At 40.4% G+C, this 13480-nt stretch overlaps 1 protein-coding gene and 1 pseudogene across 2 annotated transcripts in view; both read left to right on the plus strand.

Annotated features, from left to right (window-relative positions):
- The first annotated feature begins 980 nt into the window (after positions 1-980).
- LOC129780664 (U4 spliceosomal RNA) lies at positions 981-1131 on the plus strand (annotated as a pseudogene).
- An 11513-nt stretch (positions 1132-12644) lies between these two features.
- LOC129775785 (facilitated trehalose transporter Tret1-like) overlaps positions 12645-13480 on the plus strand; it is a 125322-nt gene continuing 124486 nt past the window's right edge. For both annotated transcript variants that reach the window (XM_055780879.1, XM_055780880.1), the window contains exon 1: positions 12645-13012. The gene's annotated coding sequence lies outside the window, so the exon portion shown is untranslated. The remainder of the gene's footprint in view (positions 13013-13480) is intronic.

Genomic DNA, 13480 nt, shown 5'->3' on the forward strand with positions numbered 1-13480 from the left:
TGACACCGACGCGAGTATAGGAGTAAATTTTTTAGACAAATGATTTTTTCGTATTTTAGAATATTGTTCAATGATATTTATAAAATTAATGTCAGTGGAGTAGAACATTTATTGAGTATAATGCAGATCATTATTACAGGACTATTATAAACTACTATAAACTAATCGGTGAATTGTGGTTATTTTTTACAGTTACAGTTTCGGGGAATTTTTTAATTATATAATATATACACTGAACAATATCAACAAGAAAACAAGTCACCGGAAGTCACTAAAAACCTCTTAATATCATCTTTTTATGCCCCATACCAGGCATTAGTTCTTAGTTTACAAACAACACAGAGACAAATAATATTAGAAATAAGCAAACTTGATATTCCAGAACCTTTTCATCTAGTAGCTATCTAGTTGTTTTACATTCTTCTCTTCGAAAAAAAGACCCGAAAAACACGCTACAACTGCATGAAATGTAAAACAATATGTTTGTCTCAAGCATGCAGTTATGGTATGTTCTGATTTTTACACCAATGAAACCTCAATCGATTAATACGTTTTTATGTTATTTTGTAGTTCTTTTTATAGTTTCATGAATAATAGGCAGTTGCTTACTTACAATAATTAATAGGAAAAAAGTCGAATTTCGTTATTTGTGCTGGGTATCAAAAATTATTCTGTTCTAAGGAGACTGATGTAGATGACTATTAACCCTTTGCGGTCGGAATTAATTTCCCTTGAAAGAGATCCCTTTATCTTTACACTTTAATAATATTGTGTTTATAGCGGATACCATTACCGTGATTCGTACATAGAAACTTCGTATACCTTCGTGAAAAAGTTTAGTATACATTCGTTTAGAAAAAAAAAGTTGTATAAAGTATTCAGTAAGATTCCTTGCTGTGGTGGCTGAGATCAGACAATTAACTGCAAAGGGTTAAAACTGAATGAAGATAAAGAAAACATATTTTACTAGAGTTTTCATTAGCTTTGCGCAGTGGCGATATCGTAACCAATGAGGTACATCCGAGGTGCGATTATTGCTAGTTGAAAACTAGAGTTTTCATTCACCCTCTTCTTTAAATGAATAACAATAAAGTTGACATCGTGGAGAATGCTTGCCAAAAGTTGAAGTATTCTTCTAATCCTGGACCTGATGATATTCCATCTGCTGTGTTGAAAAAGTGCTCTACAGGCCTGTCTCAACCTCTGAATCTTATATTCTGTCAGTTCAATCAGTGTGGAATTTTCCCGAAAATATGAAAGAACTCCATTATCTCTCCGGTTTTCAAAAAAGACAACGAAAAGCAAGTGAAAAACTATAGAGGAATTGCCTGTTTATGTATTGTTTCCAAACTATTCGAAATCACCATTTTGGATTATATATAACATACCTGTAAAAGTTATATGCCGAGCAGAAACACGGATTCTTTTCCAAAATATCCACATCTACGAATTTGGTCGCTTACACCTCATTTATCGCTCGGACTCTACAATCGCACTATCAAATAGATTCGATATATACAGATGTTTCTGTAGCCTTCGACGGAATGAATCACCAGATTCCAATTGCATAATTTCAGCGTCTTGGTTTCAACGGTTCTTTTTTAAGTTGGCTGCAGTATTATCTAGTGGATCGATACATGGCTGTAAAAATACGCGACTGCACTTCCGAGTGATATATCTCAACGACACACAGTGCGACGTCCTATAGACAAAAGTCAAAAAATTCACTTTTATGTTCACCCAAACTAAGTAGGCGATGTGTTTTATACATTTCTCAGGCATGCTGAAACGATCTCAGTAGCCTTGTTAGCCCACCCAATTTGTCAGAAAAAGCATGTGCAGTCAAGAAGCTTCTTCTAAGCACGTGGCAAATTAATTTTCAGTGATTCATCAGTTTTACATTGAGTTTTCGTTTACGTTCGATATATTTTAAAGTGAAACCCCAGATGGCGACGGAAGCAACACGTAAGTATAATTTGTTTCCTTAACTGTTATTGGGAAATGCCGCAATCACTGTGAAAATAAAAGCTTCTTTGTTAAGGTAGGTTTGTTCCTTGAGAAAAAAAGATACTAAAATTTCAAATCCTTCGGCAAACAAAAGTTCCGCGGAGTTCCGCTCCAAAACACCCCTCAACTTTTCAGCCATTATACCCTTGATATTCTGCAAGTGATTCTTGTTGCTCAAGTTTGCTCTTCTGACCACAGTTTACGTTTTTTAGATGATATTATGATATATATATTTTTTTATGATAAGGATGATTTCTCTAAAGAATTTAAAGAAGAGCTTTTGAAATTTTGCAAAGTTTATTGCTACAAAATTAACCAGAGATGGTCGAAATTCTGCAGATCATATTCAAAATTCGTAAAGCAAAATTATGATTGGTTGTCAAAACCAGTTAAGCTTCCGGCATATCATAAAGGTAATACTAAAGACGATTTGCAGTCTGTTCCTCAAATTGGTAAAGGAAGACCTCAGAAATCGTTTAAAGGATGCTTGAAAAAGACAAAAAGGCGACGTGTTGAAGATCTTGTTAACAACAATGCACCTGAAGAGCTTGCATTCGCTGCCAATGTATCAAACTGTTCGAGTGGAAATCAGGAGAAAACACTGACGGCGGCATAAGCACTAGCTCTATATGTTGATTTAGATCTCTCTTAAAGAAAGTACAATGTACTTCGAAGTACTTTTAATGAAATACATCCAAATTTGCTACCAAGTCTTTATGCATTGAAACAAGAAAAAGCAAAAATAACTCCTAAATTGATCTCTGCGACCGAAACGTCTGCTGAAGTAGATTTACAAGATCTTATGAATTGCACCTCCGCTAGCATCGTCAAAGAAATTTCGCTAATGACTTCAACTTCAGTCAATGTCGTCTGTAAATGGGGTTTTGATGGCAGTTCAGGGCATAGTGCATACAAGCAAAAGTTTACGGAAGCAGGAAGTTCAGACGAAAGTTTGTTAGTCGTTGCACTGGTTCCCTTAAAACTGATCGACTCCGCAAATGTCGCTATCATCTGGATGAATCCTCGGCCAAGTTCAACATCGTACTGTAGACCGCTTAAATTTGTGTTCACGAAGGAAGACTCACAAGCTATTCTTGGCATTCAGTCAGAAATATAGAAGAAAATTAAAACGTTACACATTTTCATCATCAACTCTGATCGTTGTTAGTTTTGAATTCCATGTTACTATGATAGATGGAAAGGTGGCAAATGTGCTTTCCGGAAAAAAAGCTTCTGAAAAATGCTTAATTTGTGGATCTTTTCATAAAGAGATGAATACATCGAAGGCTGTTGAGACAATACCAAATACCGAAACTAACAAGCTAGGCCTGTCACCACTGCATTGCAAGATAAAATGTTTTGAATTCGTAATTCACATCGATTACAGGTTAGCATTATAGAATGTTTAATAGTGTATAAATAATAACTATCATTCAGCATTGGGCTCGCAGCAAACAATCTTTATGATTGTGGCGAAGGCTACCACGACATCGAGCATGATGTCTGGTCGTGTATCCGGTTCCATGCTGCTCGCTCTCAGCTCTCTAGAGCACTGAGAGCACAAGGCAGACAATCGGATATCCCCGTCCGGGATATCTTAGGTAGCCGTGATCCTGATTTTCTGCTTCATCTATACCTGTTCCTCAGAAACACCGATGTCAACGTTTAATGATGTTTCCTTCGTTGTGTCCCTGTTTCATATCCCTCCTATCCGATCTATAAACTTTTACTTAGTCGCGGCAATACATACACACACTCTTTACAGATACACGGGCCAAAGGTTGTGCAGTCCACTGATCATTGAACAAGAGCCAAAGGTTGTACCGCTCATGACAACTCTACACGAGCTGATGTTTGCGCCGGCTAGTGACCATTCTATCCTGGATTCCTCGAGTCGAGAAGACGCACCACTCTAGATATGGGGTACAGGCTAGGGGGGCGTTGCTGATTAATGGTCAGCTGCATCCCAATAGGAAGTATCCCGTGTCGGGCACAGGTACAGAGCATTGGAGACAGCAACATCACAATTACGAAAACACTTGTAATACTAACCTTGAGCCAACCGCGAGTAATCGGTTACATATTACTAACATAGTTATAAGGCAAACATTGTCGAAATATTGAACTCCCGGCCCCGTCAGGTTATATGAGCCTTAATAAAAATATATATATTTTGGATTGAAAAAAAATTATTCATTTCAACAGATTGCCACTTTGCACGGAAGGTTTGTCCTGATTCCGCTCCTGTGCAAAAAATTGTTCGAGACATACCACAAGATAGGTGCGATCTTGATTCCGAGTTTTCGATGGTAGAATTCTCTCTTGCTCTCCTTTCTTGTAACAATTCGGCTCCAGGATCGGATAGAATTAAGTTCAACTTGTTGAAAAACCTCCCTGGTGTGGCGAAACATCGCTTGTTGAATTTATTCAATCGGTGTCTGGAACATAATATTGTTCCAGATGATTGGAGACAAGTACGAGTTATAGCTATTCAAAAACCCGGAAAACCCGCGTCCGACTTCAATTCGTACCGCCCAATAGCAATGCTGTCTTGTATACGGAAATTGTTGGAGAAAATGATCTTGTTTCGCCTTGATCGATGGGTTGAAACGAATGGCCTACTCTCAGATACACAATATGGGTTCCGCAGGGGCAAGGGGACGAATGATTGTCTTGCGTTGCTTTCTTCAGAAATTCAAATGGCTTACGCCGAAAAAAAACAAATGGCTTCAGTATTCTTGGACATAAAGGGGGCGTTTGATTCAGTTTCAATAGAGGTCCTGTCAGACAAATTACACTCTCGGGGTCTGCCGCCTCTATTGAATAATATGTTATATAACTTGCTTTGTGAGAAACATTTGAATTTTTCTCATGGAGATTCGGCAGTGAGTCGGATCTCTTACATGGGCCTCCCTCAGGGCTCATGTTTAAGCCCCCTTTTGTACAACTTCTATGTAAGCGACATCGACAATTGCCTTACACAAAATTGCAACCTAAGACAACTTGCAGATGATGGAGTGGTGTCTGTCGTAGGATCAAACGAATCCGACCTGCAAGGACCCTTACAAGCTACTTTGAACAATTTTTCAACCTGGGCCATTGGGCTAGGGATCGAATTCTCCACGGAGAAAACAGAGATGGTGGTTTTTTCTAGGAAGCATAGACCAGCAAAACCAAAGCTTCAACTTTTGGGTAAACCGATCACTCATGCTATGTCATTCAAGTATCTTGGGGTCTGGTTCGACTCCAAATGTACTTGGGGGGCCCATATTAGGTATCTGAGTAAAAAATGTCAACAAAGAATAAACTTTCTCCGTACAATTACCGGCACCTGGTGGGGAGCCCATCCTGAAGATCTTATAATGTTGTATCGAACAACCATTCTCTCAGTGATGGAGTATGGCAGTTTCTGTTTTCAATCAGCTGCCAAAACACACCTCATTAAACTCGAGCGAATTCAGTATCTTTGTCTCCGTATCGCGTTGGGATGTATGCCCTCAACGCATACCATGAGTCTCGAGGTTTTGGCAGGCCTACTCCCACTAAAAGATCGCTTCAATTTATTATCTCTTCGGTTCCTCATCCGGTGTAAGGTTATGAACCCATTGGTGATCGGAAATTTTGAGCAGCTTATCGAGCTAAATTTTCATTCAGGATTCATGAGCTCATATCATGAATTCATCACCATGCAGGTTGATCCTTCTTCGTATATTCCCAACCGTGTTTGTTTTTCTGACTACATCAATTCCTCTGTACATTTTGATCTGTTCATGAAGGAGAAAATCCATGAAATTCCAGATTATCTTCGATCGAGGATCGCTCCTACGATCTTCAAAGCAAAGTATGGGCGTGTCAATTGTGATAATATGTACTTTACTGATGGGTCCTCTATGAATGAGTCCATAGGATTTGGAGTGTTCAACGTATTTTTTAGCACCTCACACAGTCTTCAGTATCCTTGCTCAGTATATATTGCTGAATTGACAGCAATACACTGGGCGCTGGACAGCGTCGCCTCACGACCTGTTGAACACTATTACATTGTAACGGATAGTCTTAGCTCTGTCGAAGCTATCCGTTCAGTGAGGCCGGAAAAGCACTCTCCGTACTTCCTTGAGAGAATACGAGAAATTTTGAGTGCTTTATCCAGACGCTGTTATGTCATTACTTTTGTCTGGGTCCCTTCACATTGCTCCATTTCGGGTAATGAGAGGGCTGACTCATTAGCAAAGGTAGGTGCAATTGAAGGCGATATTTATCAGCGTCAAATCGCCTTCAATGAATTTTATTCTTTAGTTCGTAAAAATACCATCGATAACTGGCAACGCAAGTGGAACGAAGATGAATTGGGCCGGTGGTTCCACTCGATTATCCCTAAGGTTAGCCTCAAACCATGGTTCAAAAGTCTGGACTTGAGTCGGGACTTTATTCGGACCTTCTCCCGACTCATGTCCAATCACTGTTCTTTAGATGCGCTGCTTTTTCGTTTCAAGCTTGCCGACAGCAATCTCTGCGTTTGTGGCCATGGTTACCACGACATCGAACACGTTGTTTGGTCGTGCGAGCTATATTTTGTCGCCAGATCGAATTTAGAAAACTCCCTTCGGGCTCGAGGAAGGCAGCCCAATGTGCCGGTGAGAGATGTGTTGGCTCGGTTAGACCTTGATTACATGTCCCAAATATATGTTTTCCTTAAAGATATCGATCTTCGAGTGTGATTGTTCTTACATCCTTTCCCCCCCATTGTCTCCTCCTTTTCGTCCTTCGCGAGCTATCGGTTCCCTAACATTAGAATAAGTTAAATTGTTAATACATATTAGATGTGAGGATAGTTTAAGAATTCAGTGTGATGTGTGAGTATGAATGTGAAAGTGAGTGTGAGTGTGAGTGTGAACATGGTTACAATCTCCTTACATCCCATCCTTTTCCTAAAGAAAATGTGTCACCCTTCTAAACTCGAGTCAACCGCGAGTAATCGGTTTCCTATTTCATTAACCGTAGAATTAAGAAAACATGTTAATAGTAAAAGTATAGTTGAGAGTTTGGCTTCTTTAAACCTATGTAACTGAGCCTGTACAAATAAACGAATTATAAAAAAAAAAAAAAAAAACAGATTGCCATTCAAAACCTGGCAAGTGAAAACTACTGAACATAAGCAAGAATATGGAAGCAGGAAGCGAGAAATTCAGGAGGCGTTCAAGTCAAGGATGGGTCTAGTTGTCGACAAGCCGAAACCGGGATTTGGTTCAAGCAATGACGGCAACACTGCACGAAAATTTTTCTCGGATCCACAAACCAGCTCGGAAATAACAGAGGTAAGTGTGGATCTGATAACGAATTTCGCTACAATTCTCCGTATAATATCGTCGGGGCGAAAAATTGAAATGGCCAAATACCAGAAACTATTGTCGGATACAAGAGATCTCTACATGAGCCTGTACGGATGGTATTTTATGCCTGTAACTGTGCTAAATATATTGGCACACAGTTCAGATATTATGGAAGCATTTGATCTGACAATTGGCCAGTTATGGCTTTAGAAGCTACACACAGGCTGATCAGGGAGAACAGGTCGAAGCATACAAGGAAAGCATCAAGAATTTACAGTAATAAGGACTTGATGAACTATATGCTGCTTTGTCTGACCCTTCCATAGCAGGGAAGAGAAAAACTATAGCGAATAATCATCACACGGATGTCAATGATATTTCTTCTTTTTTTGCTGATACAGTTGAATTTGATTCTGTTTGTCTTTTTAATGAAACTGAATAATTTACAAAATAATCGAAATATGTAAGAAAAGAAATAAGACATAAGCTTTCCCATCACATTAATTAAATGAGATGTACTTATTCATAAACTAAAAATATTACAAAATAGAGAAAAAAATTACCTTTAAGGAAAATTCCAAAATAATAAATAAATAATAAATAGCGAAACTCCCTGCTATACAATACTTGTGTGGAATGTAAAATTAAATGTGACCCTTGAATAGAAAACATATAAAAATTTAAAAATCACCAGAGTGGCGTTTGCGTAACTTTGCCATCGGATGAAAAATAAAAGATTATGTTATTTGTGTATTATCCAAACAGGAGAAATATTCCGAAAAGCATTTTATTTCTTCATAACATTATTAATTTGGCGTTTAAGATACTTTTGCGATTATGTACAAAACGTTAGTCTTTTATGCAAACAAAATAGTATAAAGCATTAATCTTTTATGCAAATAGTAAGAATATATAAATCAACCATTGTCCTAGAGTAAAATGTATTTAATTGTTAAAAATGAAGCATTAGCAACTTAGACGAAAAAATGTATAAAAAAATGAAAAATCACCACGGTGGCGTTTAGGTCACTGTGTCGTCGGATGAGATATAAAAGATTGTGTGTTGCGTTTTTTCTAAACAGGAGAAGCGTTCCAGAGAACAATTTAATTTTATGTCACTATTAATATACTATACACTATTAATTTGGCGCTTAAGACACTTTTGCGATTACGTATAATACATAAGTCTTTAATGCAAATAGTAGATTTCATCATAACTAACATTTTTTCCATTATACCTATCCGAAAAAATGACTATAAGGGTTGTTTTGGTTTTTGTCCCGCATCCCCATATATTCAACGCATTGTGCGACATCAATACCATTCTTATCATATGTGGATGACTTCAAACTGTACCATTTAATTAAAAGGTGAAACCGACATAGTATTTCTTCAATCACAAATTGACACTTTTAGTACTTGGTGTGCAACGAACAGAATGATTCAGAACCCAACCAAGTGCCCTGCGATATCCTTTCCTCGTGCACGCTCTGTCGCTCGATACGACTATAGGCTTCGAGACATGACTCTTCAGCGGGTTGACTGCGTCAAGGACTTAGGAGCCATACTCGATTCCAAGCTTGCCTCTCGTGATCATGATAATGATAATAAATTGATTTAAGAATGCATTACACTTGGTTCGCTGTGGTTGAACGGAATTTTTCAAAATGCAGATCAGCGCTTCTACACTTCATTGCAACCCGTAGGCTGTCTTACTTACCAGATCCTGACGACCTTCTATTCCAGGAGCTATCCGAAACAGAAAAATCTGTTAAATATTGGGATTCTTGGAGAAAACGATCACTATTGTCCGATACCATATTGTGGGTTTATGGTTCGCTTTGGCTGAATGCAATTTTAGTTTTTTACAGTCTGCTAAATACACAGAATGTTTGTTTTGGAGCTGTTGTGAATCATCCGAGTGATATGGTCATTTTACAGTCTATAGATTAAAGAGTGTGTCACATCAAATTGCATCACGGAAAAAACGCTGTAGAAATTTAGTTTTTAGGAATTATATCTTCAGCTTTGGTTTTATAATCAGATAAGAGTGTATAGATCACGTTGGCCATGCTTCACTGTCAATTTTTCGTAAATTTGGAAAAATGTCGTCGAACGAAAAAGAGCGTCGTGAATTAATCTTGTACACTCATTTCGAGAATCCGGAGTTGTCACATCGGGACATCGGTAAGATGCTGGGAATCGTCCAATCCACGGTCAGCAGAGTACTAAAACGATACTTCGAGAACCTAACCATCGACCGGAAGGTGAAGAACGGCAAAAATGGATGCTCCGTCAGTGAAAAAGATCACAAGCGCGTAGTTAAGCAGTTTAGACGTGATCCGAGAAGTTCGGTCCGGAATGTCGCCAATAAGCTGAATTTGTCAAGTTCATTCGTCCAGCGGACCAAGCAGCGGGAGGGCATGCGTACATACAAGGTTCAGAAGGCTCCTAACCGCGACGAAAGGCAAAACATGGTGGGGAAGACGCGAGCCCGGAAACTGTACACCGAAATGCTGACGAAGCCGCATTGCCTGGTAATGGACGACGAAACCTACGTCAAAGCGGACTTTCGTCAGCTGCCGGGCCTGTTGTTCTTCTCCGCAGAGGACAAATTCTGCGTTCCGGAGGAGATTCGCAAGCAGAAACTATCCAAGTTTGCCAAAAAGTACATGGTGTGGCAAGCGATCTGCTCTTGCGGAAAGCGGAGCGCCCCCTTCGTGATGACCGGCACGGTAAACGGACAGGTTTACCTTAAGGAGTGCCTACAGAAGCGCTTACTACCACTTTTGAAGCAGCACGAGGGCCCGACCATCTTCTAGCCGGATCTCGCTTCGTGCCACTATTCAAAGGACGTGTTGGATTGGTACGAAGCCAACGGGGTCACCTTCGTGCCAAAGGAAATGAACCCGCCCAACGCGCCGGAGCTTCGCCCAATAGAGAAATATTGGGCGATTATGAAGCAGGCCCTCCGGAAGAACCCAAAAGTTGTCAAATCGGAGGCGGACTTCAAGAGAAAATGGATTTCTGTTCAAAAAAACTACAACCTGACGTTGTACAGTACCTTATGGACGGGGTAAAGAGGAAGGTGCGAGCATACGGGCTTGGGCTCGAAGTATGAATAAAAAGAAAATGCCAAAAGTTGTTTAATAGTTTTTATTTTGCTGTCTAAAATTTTCAAAAGGATCGGTCTACTGGGCGAATTTCTACAGCGTTTTTTCCGTGATGCAATTTGATGTGACACACCCTTTATTATTTTCTTACACATGGTGTAAGTAACTCAACTTTGAAAAAAATGGCACTTAGTTCGTTTTGGCAGTACCCTGACCATATAAAGGGTGTGTCACATCAAATTGCATCACGGAAAAAACGCTGTAGAAATTTAATTTTTAGGAATTATATCTTCAGCTTTCGCTTATTATCAGATAAGAGTGTATAGCTCACGTTGGCCATGCTTCACTGTCAATTTTTCGTAAATTTGGAAAAATGTCGTCGAACGAAAAGAGCGTCGTGAATTAATCCTGTACACTCATTTCGAGATTCCGGAGTTGTCACATCGGGACATCGGTAAGATGCTGGGAATCGTCCAATCCACGGTCAGCAGAGTACTAAAACGATACTTCGAGAACCTAACCATCGACCGGAAGGTGAAGAACGGCAAAAATGGATGCTCCGTCAGTGAAAAAGATCACAAGCGCGTAGTTAAGCAGTTTAGACGTGATCCGAGAAGTTCGGTCCGGAATGTCGCCAATAAGCTGAATTTGTCAAGTTCATTCGTCCAGCGGACCAAGCAGCGGGAGGGCATGCGTACATACAAGGTTCAGAAGGCTCCTAACCGCGACGAAAGGCAAAACATGGTGGGGAAGACGCGAGCCCGGAAGCTGTACACCGAAATGCTGACGAAGCCGCATTGCCTGGTAATGGACGACGAAACGTACGTCAAAGCGGACTTTCGTCAGCTGCCGGGCCTGTTGTTCTTCTCCTCAGAGGACAAATTCAGCGTTCCGGAGGAGATTCGCAAGCAGGAACTATCCAAGTTTGCCAAAAAGTACATGGTGTGGCAAGCGATCTGCTCTTGCGGAAAGCGGAGCGCCCCCTTCGTGATGACCGGCACGGTAAACGGGCAGGTTTACCTTAAGGAGTGCCTACAGAAGCGCTTACTACCACTATTGAAGTAGCACGACGGCCCGACCATCTTCTGGCCGGATCTCGCTTCGTGCCACTATTCAAAGGACGTGTTGGAGTGGTACGAAGCCAACGGGGTCACCTTCGTGCCAAAGGAAATGAACCCGCCCAACGCGCCGGAGCTTCGCCCAATAGAGAAATATTGGGCGATTATGAAGCAGGCCCTCCGGAAGAACCCAAAAGTTGTCAAATCGGAGGCGGACTTCAAGAGAAAATGGATTTCTGTTCAAAAAAACTACAACCTGACGTTGTACAGTACCTTATGGACGGGGTAAAGAGGAAGGTGCGAGCATACGGGCTTGGGCTCGAAGTATGAATAAAAAGAAAATGCCAAAAGTTGTTTAATAGTTTTTATTTTACTGTCTAAAATTTTCAAAAGGATCGGTCTACTGGGCGAATTTCTACAGCGTTTTTTCCGTGATGCAATTTGATGTGACACACCCTTTAGAACTAACAAGTTTCCCCGCGTCGGTTCCTAGGGACCGACATTATAAGAAGAGAGTTTATCACTGGGATTGACAGTTACAAAGTAAGAAAATAAAATAAAAAAATAAAATGAAAGACTTTATTTTCGTATGTGTGACTGCTTGAAATGTGACTATGGAATTCCTGACATTTTTTGCTTTTTATTAAATAAATATCTTTGGGAGCTGGGACCGACACTGATATTGTGCAAGCGCTCTTGATGCGAGATGAATGAAAAGCACAGCAAGAACATTTCGAGATTCAACATATTCAGCAGTTCCCATGTTCATTAACCGCAATGATTTGTAATATAAAATATGGACTTTTACATGAGCAGAAAACATCGCAGTCATTTCCAACACTCACAACTAGATGACGGCTAATTTTGACCAACAATTCTACCGATTCACCTACGCTAAATTTCTAATACAGCACGAGGTCGCGGTTATGCGCATGCTCAGTTCGCGTCGGGTTCTGCTGTCAGCGAGTCGCGTTCACTCACTACGCCAGCTGGAACGTTACTCCGCCAAACGTAACGCTGGGTGGTGACGAGTGTCATTCTCCTACTATTCGTTCTGAGTGCTACTAAGAACTCACTATCGAAAGTTGTCAAACCCGGCTCATATGTCAATGTCAGTGTACGCACTCTCCGCAAGTGTAAAGTGTATCTGTTCAAAACACGGACTTGCGCGCTCGCTCACACTCGTATCAATGGGAATGTTAATCTGTTGATAACAACGTCTACCTCTGGCGAGGGAACGGGACGACACACAACGTTTTACCATTCGAAAGATATTAGCTCTGGTCGCTGAAGAAGAGTTCTTCAAAGCAAATACATTGATTGTTATTTGATCTAACGGGCGAAGTTCCACAGACTGAAACTAATGCTATGAGAAATAGCTTCACGCACAGTGATCACCTGTGAGCAGTTTTTAAGTGTTACCGTAGTTAATGAAACTATCTATGTCGATCGTTCGTCGCCGTGTTTACGTAAGATGTGAGAGTCGGTTGTGTTAAACGTCGAGGTAAATTCTACGTGCATCGATATAAACAATCCAGATCAGACGTACGGCTAAAAGTGTACCAAGAAGAAGTAGTTGATGCGTTTCGAAAGCATTCGAATACTGAGTGTACATTGGTTCAGACAGTCTGCACGCGATTTGTGGGCTGCATGTGTGATTTGCATTTGCGTTCGCGACGATTTGCTTTGCTTTTCGTCCCCTATGGAAGGTCACCCCAAAATATTTTGCGCTGTGCGGCCATTTTTCGCTTCCACGCACAGGTTCGATTTAATCTAGCTGCTAAACGACAAAATATGTTCCAAACTTTAGTTGGAAACGGGTCAATGGTTCTTATCAAACGTTGCGATGATGTTTTGACGGAAAAGATGCCATTCTGATAACGAGCTAAACATTTACGGCCAGACTGAGTGCTGCGTTTGCGTATGAAACATATTGTGTGGGGTAAAAAATCAATACCGAATGTACCTATTT

Source organism: Toxorhynchites rutilus, chromosome 3, assembly GCF_029784135.1.
Source record: "Toxorhynchites rutilus septentrionalis strain SRP chromosome 3, ASM2978413v1, whole genome shotgun sequence".
In the NCBI taxonomy this organism is placed as follows: Eukaryota; Metazoa; Arthropoda; class Insecta; order Diptera; family Culicidae; genus Toxorhynchites; species Toxorhynchites rutilus.